The sequence below is a fragment of the Ictidomys tridecemlineatus genome, unplaced genomic scaffold, assembly GCF_052094955.1.
Source record: "Ictidomys tridecemlineatus isolate mIctTri1 unplaced genomic scaffold, mIctTri1.hap1 Scaffold_92, whole genome shotgun sequence".
NCBI lineage: Eukaryota > Metazoa > Chordata > Mammalia > Rodentia > Sciuridae > Ictidomys > Ictidomys tridecemlineatus.
Genome location: NW_027526147.1, coordinates 51,216 through 65,185, shown reverse-complemented (window position 1 = coordinate 65,185; position 13,970 = coordinate 51,216). Strand labels below are relative to the sequence as shown.

At 44.2% G+C, this 13,970-nt stretch overlaps 1 pseudogene; it reads right to left on the bottom strand.

Moving 5' to 3' along the window:
* Positions 1 to 208: 208 nt before the first annotated feature.
* The window catches only part of LOC144374883 (secernin-1-like), a 53,274-nt pseudogene continuing 39,512 nt past the window's right edge, over positions 209 to 13,970 (bottom strand).

Below are 13,970 nucleotides of genomic sequence, written 5' to 3'. Positions count from 1 at the left end.
ATAGTTGTACAAAAGACTGTTAAGACTACATGGTCAGTTCCCACTGCAGGAAACTAAGACTTTCTTTTTTATAATTCGCTGCCAGTAGCATTTTCCAGCTAATACATTTAAACTCTCACAACATGATTGCAAACATATATATATTGGTTCCCACAAGAATTCTGCATGTGACATTTCAAGATGTATGGTGTCAATCAGATAAAGCACATTTTGACAAAAACCTAAGGAGGGCAGCGGGGACTTAAGACTGTGTGGAATGAAATGCCACAGCTACAGGAAGCATACGGTAGAACTGGGACTGCCAGGCGTGTAACCTGCCACTCCCCCCCCTCCCAGAGAGCATGCCCAGTGAGGTGGGTCCCCTCGCTTTCTTCTCCCTGTGCTTCCTAAAGCTAAGAGCTCAGTTGAAGACATCTCCAATAAAGGATGGGTGAGTCTCCAATCAGAAATGCAATTAGAGACCTCATGACAGACACAGGGTCCCACCTGTCTTCCCTGCTATCAGCCAGAGCTATGTATCACCTGTATGGAGGTGAGATGACATCTGTTAGGATGCATAGTCATTTGCTTAGTCAACAATTACTTTTTAGATTTAACGATTCATCCAATATTAAAGGAACTTTGTTGCTAAGATCTAAGAGGCATATACCTGCTCTGTTAGCTTGTAGGGTAGCTCCTAATAATAACATCAGGTCTTACATTACAGGGCACTAATGAATCTCCATAATTTTGATTATGTCCTTATTCTACATAAGGTTCAAGCCACCTCCAAAAATGAAAGCACTATTATTTCTGCTTTGCTAACTTACTTTCGCTGGAGTGTATGCCCTTGATCTGAGGGTCGTCTTCACTTATGGTAAATCCCACCTAATAGACAAGACTAACTAGCTTATGATAGGTTACAGGGGAGGTGGGGGAGAGATTCTGTCCTTTATGGCCATGACTTCTTTCTGCACAAAGCATGCACTGGCACCCTACCTTCTTAATAGATATACAAATGGCATTTAGGAAGCTATTTACACATGGTGACCTTTAAACATTAGTTTCACGTTTCATCTTGAATAATCATTTTCCCTATACAGCCTTCAGAAAAGCAATCCCTGGAAAAGAAATTATCCATGTAATAAGCATTCTTCCAAAGTAAAAATCTGTTAGGAGCATTTAAAAGCAAACATTCCCCCTACAAACAGCCTACGAAAAATTCAACAACATATTTCTGACTGTTGTCACTAAACGTGAGTACAGCCACATCAGCATACTGCTTGCTCTCTGTAGTCTTTCCCCACCCTTCCCAAATGCACAAAGAAACCTGAGCACTGCTATTCAGGTTTGACTGTACACAGACCCCCCATCTCCATTGCCTGCTGGGAGGCACTAGGCCCACACAGAGGGCAGGCACACCCTTTAGTGGTAAGACATCAACATTACAGCTGTGATTGATGTACAGTTGGCCCTTTCCTGCCTGCAATGTCCACAAACAGAAGTAGCCATTGTGTTTCCCACTGCACAACTGGCTGGGTAAAGACAACAGTCATCTGTGATTTGGGCCATAGGAATAAAAGCAGGCCTTGGTGTGATTTATTTGCACTAGACTTCTGATCAAATCTTGTATTACCCTGACTATCTCAGACAGGTCAGGTCTGATAAAATGCTTCCTAACCTGTGCAGGTGAGACCATGCATTGAAAGACAGGATTTCTGCAACACCTAATTTCAAATAACCACTCCTCAGGTAGACTTTGGAAGGTAAGTACCTACATCATTCTCAAACTTCATCCTTTTCCATCTTAGCAACTATAGACACTTTTAGAATGGCCACTTCATCTAAGAGGAGACCCTCAACTCATCAGCAGTGAAAGCTCAGGTCAAATCTACACTACAGGCTGCCACTACTGGCTGCCATAAACTTTGTCGGCTGAAATAGTCTTCCAATCTGTACTTAGTGATTTTACATACAGAATTTACAAAACTGCTGAATAGAAAGTTCATGGCAAATCTATACATACACTCTTGAAAGAGAGTTGTAGAAAGAAAATATTCATTCCCATAAAATTTCTGAGGCTGGGGACAAGGCTCAGTGGAAGAGAGCATTTGAGAGTGCTTGCCTCGCATACTCAAGACTGTGGGTTTCATCCCCAGAACAATAACAGAAAAAAAAAAGAAAAGAAAAACGTTAAAAAATCTCTGATCCTTGGTATTCCACCCACATAATGAGCGGCTGTGTCACTTTCAGCCCTCATGGGCTATGACATAGGTGCTGAGGAATGACTACCCCTGTGCCATTTCCAAGTCTACTGATCCAATATTTCATTTTGCTAGAATCATGTCAAGGATGGTGAAGCATCATTAGACCCAAAGAGCACTCTCCCGCTAGCTGCTCTATTAACAGACACTCCTATCAGTCATCTCTGCCACTTTGTCATTGTGGGAGTTGGGAGAGAGTTCCATAAATGAAAGCAAGCCCCACCACTTCCTGCCCACTTCCACTACCAGTCTGGAAGCAGCTGTAGGGCATGAGGACTAAGGGGGAAGATCCAGGTGGTCAGTTGCTTCAGACACCCATGTGTGGGTTCTGACAGGCTGGGTAGGAGGGGTGGAGTTGGACTGTGACCCCACAGAGATGTCCTCTTGTATCTGTCTGTCACCTTCTTGCCCTCTGAATGCCCAGTATGGAGCCCACCTGGTCTTCCTTGCCTACTTTTCTATGCTCTACTAGTGGGTCAAATCCTTTATGTGGATATGATATTGGAAGCAGATCAGCTCAGCTGGTGTCTCTCTGCTGAGATAAAGTAGCAACTGCTCAAATCCCAGCAACTTCAACTGCAATCTAAACAGTCAAGATTTTTTTTCCTTTTCTTTCCCTCATTAGCTGAGAGTCACAGTTGCATGGGGTGGGACTATGCTGCAGGGCCACTGAATGAATCCTAGATTAGATGCTGGTCACTAGACCAGGAGTCATCCCTACCCAAGGCCCCATCTACTTGGTAGGTGCACTGCTCTGTAGAGATAGCAGCATGTCTTTTGGGAGACCCACTTGGCGATCCTGGGAGGTCACTGGCACGGCTCCCTGAATCTCTAAGGTGTATAGGTTCTGGCTAACAGTGCTGCCCAGCTCTCCTGCATATGAAGCAGGGTTGTGTCCACCACACACGAGTACAGCGCATGGAAATCAGTTCCTTGGAGATCATGGACACCAGGACACAGCTGGGGCAGCTGAGAAGCCCCTTTATTCCCTCCCATTGGCTTCGTTCCCCAGGGAACACCTGTGGAAACTGCAGTGCCCACAGGCATGAGCCCAGGTGAAGAGCAACTGGGGAGGTGCCCCCTTCCCTCCACACACACAGGAGCATGTGTGACCCAACAAACACCTTTTGTTAACCTGGAAGAAACGGGTACTGAAAGACTAAGACTTCAAAAGAGCTTGCTTTTCCCACCAACTCAACATGGCAGAGCCTGTCTTTCAAGCCTCCATGAACTCTAGTCCTGCCAGAGGCTAATGTGTCCATTGTCACTGAAATACAAGAATAGCAGCTTCAGATCCACAATTTGTCACACAACTGAACGCAAGAGGCAGAAGGATACGTGTTACATTGCAAAGGAAGGGGACCTACACGGCTGAGAAAGGGACATTTAGAGACACAAGGTAACAGTTGGATCTGGCTTCAGAAAAGGAGACCACCTGATAACTTTTCTCATTTTACTCAAACAGGAGAGTGTTTGTTTTGCTGGTCATTTAGTCAGGTGGGAAGTTTTAAATAAGAAGGGGAAAGGGAATGCTCACTTCACTTAAAGAACTTAATCTTCGTGTCAACACAGTCATAGAAAAGGTCCCCCACCTGGGCGGGGTCTGGGGGCTCAGAGCTGCTCAGAATTTCTTCCATGGCTTCCAGGCCTTGCTTTTCCAGCTCCATCATGATCTTCTTCAGCACTCGGCCCTGCTCCTGAGGAAAAACATGGCCTTTGCACAGTCAGCAGAACAGTGGGATTGTGGCTGTGGACACTGAGCCTCAGGAGTTCTACTGGCTTCCTGCTCACAGTCCCATCCACCCACTCTGGTCTGTTCCCAAACAACTACCATGAGGACCATTCTAGAATGTGGCTGCTTCAGGATAAAATCCAGACTCCTGAGCGGCATTCAGGGAAGGCCCTGATGAGAAGCAAGGTCTTGTGGGCCTGACCTCTTGCCTCATCTCTTCCTCGTCTTCAGCCAGATTGAATTACCTGCACTCCTCCATCTCATGATACTTTCCCCCATTGTACAGTGACTCTTCCCTCAAGCGGGTCCTTCCCTACGTCAACACTTGGGCAACTTGTGACCAACTGCCACCCAATGGCTGGGACATAGTAGGTGTACTGCAACAATGTACTGCAATGGTGCCACCCAATGGCTGGGACATAGTAGGTATACTGCAAAGATGTTTGCTGAATGATCAATGAATACTTATCTCCTGAGCACTCTTTTTAGGAGATGGTAAGAGCTCTTCCTCCAAGAAGTACTCGCTCATTTACAGTGGGTGACACTGAAGGCTTTCATTTACCCAATTAGTCCCAGAACTGAGAAGCCACTCTCCTTACTCATCCACTACTTCCTGATTCAACCCAAGAGTCATTTCTAAAATTCAAAACCCAGCGATCCCATGGGCTCTTTCTGCCCTACATTCTCATTGCTTGATACCCACAAAACCAGACACTAGTAGGTGACATTTTGAGTCTACCTGGGGCTTTCTGTCATACACCTAGAAAATAAGCCCTGTCAGAAACTTTATTAAACAAGCTTTGATAATAGAAGCAGTTTGACTTTGAAAAAGTACTCACTCTTAAAAATAAATGTGAACTTAGCCAGGCATGGTGAAACACATGTGCCTGTAATCCCAGCGGCTTGGGAGGCTGCATCAGGAGGATCATAGGTTCAAAGACAGCCTTAGCAAATTAGTGAACCCTTAAGCAACTCAGTGAGACCCTGACTCTAAATTTAAAAAGGGAAGGGGGGACTGGGTATGTGGTTCAGTGGTTAAGTGCCCCTGGGTTCAATCCCTCGTACAAAAAAGAAAAGAAAAGAAAAACTGGGAATGTGAGAATCTTTTTCTAAAAGAAAAAAAAAGAAAGAAAAAAGAAAGAAAGAAAGAAAGAAAGAAAGAAAGGAAGGAAGGAAGGAAGGAAGGAAGGAAGGAAGAAAGAAAGAAAGAAAGAAAGAAAGAAAGAAAGAAAGAAAGAAAGAAAGAAAGAAAGAAAGAGAAAAACTGGGAATATGAGAATCTTTTTCTAAATTATATCGGTAGTATGGGAAAATATGCTTAACATAGAATTTGGTACATGGTGGTTGTGCAACCACCACCACCATCCATCTCCAGAGCATTTTTGGAGAATTACTTTTTGGAAATGGCATATGATTGCATCTTTAAATAAAGCTCTGCCAATCAAGTATAGCTTCTTAGCCCTAAAAGGTTGCAAAGAATTTTAAGAAAGCACAGAAGCAGGTCTCCTTTCTAGAACTGCACATCTCTATTCCTCCTAAGTCAACAGTAAATAAGAGAGAGCTTGGCCCACTGAGTTCCAGAACATGAGAAGCAAAGGCTTTGTTTTACTTGGTTTCAGGAGATTGGGTAGGAAAACGAGCACCCGCATTCTAGGAAGGCCTGTAGAACCTAGCTGCCCAGGAGGAGACTGGCCAAGAGTAGAGGAGGCTAACAGACTCCCTGACTCCTTCCTCAGGGACCTCATTACTCTCCCTGAACCCTTATCCAGGCTCACCTGGTCACTCTCGATGACAGCACGTGCCCAGTTGTGGGCCTTGTACAGCTCATGCCGGCGGTCTGGTTTCTCCTGGAACCGAGGCTCCTTTTTAGCAGGGTCATCGTCCCCAAAACAGGGAGACTTGCTTTGGGAACGAGTTTTACTTCATCAACAAAGATGAAAGGCCTGAATATGAACCTAGAAAGAAAGGACAGTCAGACTGAGCATAGGGCACGAGGACACCCAGAGACTGTCTCTTTATTCAGCAATCATTTTCAGTGCCAACTCGTGGCAGGTGGGTTCGTGCCAAGAGAAACACACTGCATGATTTAGTAGCTATTTTAATAAAACCAAGAGCCATTTACAAGCTGCAAATTCTTCTATTTACAGTGAGGAGACACTGAAACAGATTATTTCTGTCCTGGAAAGAGCATCCGAGAGAACTCTTTTAAGTTGTATAAAGTGAGGCAAAAAGACACATAGTGTTTTGGGAAAAGGATGGAATGGATGGTCAATTTTGAGATGAAAGGTCTACCCCTTTCTCTCCTGGAAAGGAAGGGTCTTTTGGTTTTAAGATTCTCATTGGAAAATCTTTGTAAGATCTCTAACAGCCTCAAGGAGGGTACTGATTAAGACAGATGAAGCAGAAATTCCCAGAGATCCCAGAGGGGACACCTGCAGAGAAGCAGAAATCTGGCTGTGTGAAAGCAGGTGCTAGGCAGAGTGAGGGGCCTGATGCCCCTTTATTCTTTGATCCAGCTCTTCTGGCAGGACTGATGTCTGGCAGGCAGGCGTGTGTGAATATCTTTGTGCGTGGCTTGCACACATCATCTCACACACACACACACACACACACACACACACATACACAACCACACATACACACACATACACACACACACACACATACACCAAGAGAGCCATGCATGTCAAAAGCTGTGGCCTGGCATTCCAGGTCAGTGTCACAGCTGATGAACACTGGGAAGGACACTTATTCTCCCTTCACCCGGAGAAAACACTGCTGGGCAGAGGGGCACTCCTGGTAGGTATGGGCACTGCTGGACCTGCGGTCTGATGTTAGCCAAGCCATGGGGCAGCACCTGCAGTAAAGATAGGAGGGCATGAGCCACGTGCACATCTCATGTGTTTTCAATTTATCAGATTTGGACTTTACTTTGCCCTTCCATGGGTGTACCCTGTTTCACTCCAAGGAGACTCCATTGGGTTAGAAGTGAGCTTGGATGCTGACTTTTTCAGCCCAGAGGTGTTAAGATGTGAGGCAGCCAGAGCAACCTTGCCATTGTGCCCTGAAAATACATTCATGTGCACCATGATCTGAAAAGGACTGGTGATCAGTCACCCTTGCTCCCCTAGCTGTGTCTTTGGATTTACAGCATCAGCATCCCTGCTCTGTCTTGTCCCGCTGAAGCAGAATCTGCATTTTAACAAGATCCCGGAGGATTCATAACATCTGGGTCTGAGAAGCACAGTCATAGAGAACAGTAGTGGGAAATAACCTCTCTGATAGTTTCCTGAGGTGATCACAGGAAAGGGGTTGAGAGAGCACTGACACTGTTCACAGCATCTAATTTAACCTACATGTCAAAGGCAATGAGAATTTGCACCCCATGGTGATGGAGTGAGTGGTACTAATTAAGGATGCCTGTTGGGGACTCTGCTGTCCTCTGCAGGTGATACATATCATTCATATGGGAGAATGGTCCCCTCCTCTGCCCTACTGCTGGGGAACACAAGGTGGGCCAACCTGGGCAGAATCAAGGCATATCCCTCCTTAGCTACCATCAAAGGAAGTCGCCCAAGACATAGGGAAGCTACTTACACAGAGGGAAGACACACTTCCACCCCCTACAGCCTCTTGGAAATGATTGTTCCTTTTCCCTTCTACTGACTGTTGGATATGAAAAATGAATTAATACAAAACTTCAAACTGTCAAAACCAATTCTGATTACCTGGGAAGTGAGAGAAAAAGAGTGTGCTCAGCACAGAACAGCATACAGAGCTGTCTCTGGGTCCCTCTGGTCTCCAATGACACAACTACATCCCAACCAGCAAGAGTCCTATCAGATCCTGCAGGACCAGATAGCACCAGGGGTGTTCTGAGGGGTTCCTGATTTTTTCCCAGTGCTGGGGACTGAACCTAGGGCCTCATGCTCACTAGACACACACTCTGCCAGTGAGCCCAGCCCTGCCAAGAGTGTTTCCAAAAGCCAGTGTACATCATACAGGAGTTGCCACACAATGGCCGGCAGGCTCCGTGACTAACATAGAGACCCTCTGCTGACAGGGGCCTGGAGGGCCCAAGCCCACTCCTGAGTCCACACCTACTCAGTCATAGGGCTCTGCATTGGGTAGAGCAGTGACAGCATGGCTCCCCATGGTGTGAGGCTCTGTAGTGGGACTGGTGCCGGCCCCAGCACCAGCAGCCCAGGGAATTGCAGGCTCCAGCAGAGCCCACTGCACCCTGGCTACAAGGGGGGGCCCTTGGAGAGGAGACCTGTCTCCCAGCCCCAGGCCTCGATGATGTTCACCTGCTACTTCTTACAGGCCCACACAGCACCTTTGTTCTCTAGCACTTAAAGCTGGAGTGGAGTAACCTCCTTATTGGAAACCTGCCTTTATATTTCTAGAACCTAAGTGTCTTGCTCACCAGGTGTCTCTTCTGATACACTGACTCCAAGGGAGAACCTTGCCTGCCAGAGGGGCTGGAAAGAGACATCTTGGCAGCACCTACTGGGATGAGTTGCCTTTTGACACGTGAGACAAAGAACAGACTGGGACTGGGAATAGGGGCATGAGTACTCTCTCTGCCTCTGACCAACTGGGGGCTGATGTTTTCTCATTCTTGGGCTCACCTGGATTAAAATGGTCTCTTCCAGCTTCTAAAGCTATCTTGCCAATTCTATGTCTTTGTCCTAAGACCTGTGAACTTGTAACTCCACTTCAACCCACAGTCACAGTCTTCTGCACCCAATATACAGGACACTGGTAGTAAAGAATGCTCTGTTTGATATAACTTCAAACCCAGTCGAAGCTCACTGGAATATGGAGATTAGTTTAACTCATGACAGCGTCTAGGAGCTTTTCTAAAATAAGAGGTACTGTATGTTCAGACCTCCCATCTATTTGTTTGATCTTAAAAATAAAATATGAGCAGGTGCCCATAATATTTTAAGCAGCCTAAGAGTTCCAAAAACTTCTTTCCATACTCTGTGAGGAAGTCAGCATCCTCGACTGCTAAAAACACAAAGCATAAATTTGTCAAGGTGTTTAAAGGAAGAATTTTTGAGATTCAATAAATTATATAAATAATAAAAATTTTAAAATAAAATTATTTATAGAATAAGGAATATAATAATTTTTGATAATACACTGCAATAATATTAATATTAATTTAAATTAGAATTTGGAAATTATCTATAATTCAGGTTTGATCATTTGTACCTATGTACTATATCCCAAAAAGGGGAACCTAGCTAACTCGGTGGCTCCAAATACTGTGAGGGCTGGGGGTGCGGCTCAGTGGTAGAACACATGCCTAGCACCCAGGCACTGGGTTTTATCCTCAGCATTGAATAAAAAAAATAAACAAGTAAAATAAAGTTATATAAAAAAGACACCATTAATAAAATTTTTTAAAAATCCAAATGGATAAGGAGCTCCCCTGGCATGTTCCCATATTTGAACCTCAGATGGCAGCCTCTTCAATACCACTTGAAGAAATGTATTGCAACTCATAGCCCAGAAATATTAAATGACTTGACCAAGGTCACATATCTAACTAGTGTCAAAGCTGAAACTGGGTGGTGACCACTCCTCTCCACCACCTTTCCAGGAAGAGGCTCACTTCATTGTGTATGTGGAGTGACCCAGAGTGTGTCCTATAGTTGGCTCTAAGTGGGACATAGCAGAGAGGCTCCAGACAGCCACATAGCAGAGAGGCTCCAGACAGTCCAGGGCTGGATTCTGAGGATGACCTTCAGAAAGGTCACCTAGACAGAACTCACTGTGGTCATTCAGCCGCTCCACAGTATGACATGAATATAAGATGCTATGTACAAAGGGAGGAAGTGCTTCCAATGGCCAAGGGCATCACAGAGCCAGAAGAGTACTTTAAGAGACTCTACTGAGGGGGCTGGGCTGTAGCTCAGTAGTAGAGCACTTGCCTAGCATACATAAGGCACTGGGTTTGACCCTCAATACCACATAAAAATAAACAAATAAAATAAAAAGACTCTACTGAGGGACACTGAAGCCAAGAAGACCATGAACAAGACTACAGGGAACCATATCCTTGTCACCTTCAGCTCTCAACGAGACAGGTCTAAGGTCTGAGGCACACAGCCTCATGACACATGGCACAGCTTGGTCTTCCAAGATCTGACTCAGAGACGTGCAGGAAGTTTAGCCTTGAATGACACTTTGAACATAGCCACGAAACAGTTCCACTGGTGGCACCTTCGCCTTATCTGCCCATTTTTCTTTCCAGAACCTTCTGGTGGATGCACCAAACCAATGTTTAAAAAAAAAAAGAAATCTTTTTTCCCATAATTTGTTTTCTCATTTGGAAGAACAAAAAAATAATCATGAAAATCTCTATAAAGTTTTACAGCCTAGCACAAATTTTAGTGTTTGTATTTGCATCTCCGGGCTCTGCTCTTCTCATGTTCATTTGTCATTCATTCAGCAAATACATGTTGGGTCTGATGCAGTGCCCAACAGATGTTAGGGAGGCAGCAGTGAATACACAGGGCAAAACTTCTGTCCCATTTTACAGGTGAGATGACTGAGGCTCACAGAATCCTAGTGCTTTGTCCAAAGTCACATTCCTAACCAACAGTGGACCTACAACTAAACTCAGACCTTATACATCCAAAGTCTATTTTCCCCACTACTTCCCAACCTTGTATCCTGTTGGTATTTTTCATATACATTGTGAAACTGCAAAAAATAAGGACTTTTTGTTTTCTGGGACTTGGAATTTTATTATCTGAAGCCAGTCAACCATTCCAGCCACAAAGTTCCAGCCACAAATGTGGCTCTGTTCTTGCTGAAGATGTGGACATTCCCCAGCAATGAAACCAGGCTGGTCTTGTAACCCAGAATCCCTGCAAATCCACTGAGGATCATTAGTCCCTGAAAGAAAAACATAAGCCCCTGCTCAGATAAATCTGCTACACTGTGAACCAATCTGAAAGGCATTTATAATAACTGGTTTCCCTCAAAAGGCAGGTGTCCTTCTGAGTGGTTCATCTATGGGCCATTCTAGCTCTAGTGTGACAATGTCACCTGAATCATATTGTCAGGGTCATACCTGGCTGAGAGCAAAACCAGTCAGTGAAGAGAATTTTAGAGAATATTTTGGAGCATAAGATGACCTTGGGGATGGAGATTTGGATCCAGAATCTTGGGAGGTTTGGAAAGTCCAAAGTGTAGGGTGGAGAGAAGCAGTATGGGAAGAGTTCAAAATGAAAGGAGGGGAGGGGGCCATTTGCCTTGGGCTTTCAGCTCTGTATATCTGCAGGCAGAACTGATGTGGCTGCCAAGGCTGACCTTGGACGCCTGGGTTTCCAAGAACAACAAGGTAACCCCCACAGCTGAGATTTGAAAGATCCAAATGACACAGTCTTAACCAATCTAATTTAGCCTCTCAATGGTAGTGCATTGGGAGAAGACAATGAAACAAAGAAAGCTCAGAAAGAAAAAGAGGGAGGAGAGACACCCACCATGACCCAGGGTTCTTAAATTACCTTCTCTAACCCTTTTGTTTTACTAATGCTATATCTTTAATGGTTAGTATATGAGATCCTCTCGGTGCTATACTGGTCTGACAACTACATCTTTAAAAATAATAAGCCCAAATTTATGGTATTTGCAGAATTCTTTGGTATAAATACTCCCTCTGTGGCCCTTTTCAAGACAATAGTGGCATCACAGAACATGGAGTTAGGCAGAGAGACCCCTGATCAGCTCTCCTTACCTTGAGCACTCTAAGACTCTACATCTTACCCTGTCTCAAAATGGCAAGACACCTCTCCAAGTATTCTTTCTCTATCAGTTCTTCCTATCAAGAAGCTTTGACGACTACTAGCTTCCATTAAAATGGCTTCCAAAGGTCAGAACCAGTACACTGAAGTCTATCAATATCACTGCATCAGTGATCAAGGCACAAGCTGACCCAAGGGAATATGAATATGATGGAATTTGCCTTCTCCACAAAGCTAATTAAATGACTTTTCCTGTCCCTCAATCATTCAAACTCTGAGTTTTTTTTTTTTTTTATCTCTTTCCAACTCTCAAACTTGCAAGGTAATTGGTATATGATAAGAAAGAAGGAGAGTTCAGGCACAGTGTCACATGCCTGTTATCCCAGCAGCTCTGCTCAGGAGGCTGAGGCAGGAGGATGGCAAGTTCAAAGTCAACCTCAGCAATGGCCAGGCTCTAAGCAACTCAATGAGACCCTGTCTATAAATAAAAACAAAATAGGGCTAGGGATGTGGCTCAGTGGTCAAGCGCCCCTGAGATCAATCCCCAGTATCCTACCCGCAAAAGATACTTTGACACTATCTCCCCAAAATGTCTAACATTTTTAGCACTAGCAGGAGTCAGCTAAGACCTCCTCAGTGTTACTACCCAAAAAACTGAGGGTAAGTAATTATGCTTCCTGCTGACAAAATGCACAATGTTGAGCATGCCCAATTACAGTGAAACATCGAAATGTTGAATAAGAAACAAAATAACCTACGACAGTTCTACAGTCACGGTAAGAGACACAGCCCATTTAACCAGGGAAGATAAAAATGAATGTCTTCTGGAAGGGCCTTAATCTTCTACAAGGTCTTTCCAATTAATTTAACAATGAATAATTTCCTTTTTGAATTACTTGAAATTTTCCATTTTAAATATCAGAAGGCTATTTCTCAACCCATTTCTGTAATTAGATTAAGCCCTGAAATTTATGTTAAGAAACAGAATTCGCTGGGAAACAGAATTCCTTTCTACTCATTTCCTGACAACACAACTAAGGAGAGTTAAAGCAAGTATCTGAGACTTCAACAAGAGAGTTGGTTCAGTTCAACCCACTCCTGTTTCCTAAAGAATAATGTCCAAATATCTTAGCAGAACATTTCATATGCTTCAAAATAGAACGTAAATGCCCTGTGTACCCCACAGACCAGCAGAGTCCTCCAAGACATCAGTGATAGGGGAGAAAACAAGTCACAGTCCATCAGCAGGGAGGGTGGTAGAAGCCCTAAATCTGGGACCAAGTTGTAGGTGGAAGGTGGGCCCATGGAACCAAGTGTTCAAAACTGAGAGATCAACCCAAGAAAAAACAGCTGGAATCAAAAAGAAGGAGAACCCAGAACACCACAGAGTGGTTGAAGCTGGCCTTTAGGGACCCTGTGAGGGTGGCTGGGCTTGTTTATGGAGGGTGGGAGGAGGAAGAGATAGAAACCTGATCCCCAGACTCATCTACAAGAGGAAACTTGCCCATCAACCTGTGTGCCCCACTTCATGCCTCTGTGCCTCTGTACACGCAGTTCTTCTACCTAGAGTGCCATTACTGCTTTTTGTACCTAATAAACCCTCACTTCTCCCACCGTGCTCACCTCTCCTCTGCAAAGTTCTTCCCTGTACCACCACATCTTTGCCACCTCTTTCTTGTACACACACCTCACCCCTAGTACTGAACAAGCACAATATTTGGTATGCAGTAAGTTTTTGTTGAGTGAATGAAAAGTTAAAAATAGTTGGGCGGGGGTTGTGGCTCAGTGATAGAGTGCTTGCCTAGCATGTATGAGGCCCTGGATTTGATCCTCAGCACCACATAAAAATAAATAAATAAAATAAAGATTAAAAAGAAAAGGAATAGTTTACACTAAATTCAATAGTTTCATATGGTGTTAGAAAGTTCTACTGATATTGGCAATAGTTTTAAAAATGAGGCCATCAGGTCAGAAGTGCTTGGCTTTCCCCCTGAGTCATCTAAGACAGAGAAAGACAGAAGGAAGGGGGAAAAAAAAGAGTCCTTTGATAAAAACAATCCTTGTCTCATATTCCTGAATCGAGAGGAGAATAAATATTTTCAGCATCTAAAGGAATGAAATTTAACAGCTGCAGATTCTTTGGTAGTGAATTCAAAGGTTTAACAACTGATATTCAAAAATCATAATGGTTTGTGGTCAGTGGAACACCTGAAAAACACCTGAGAACCAATT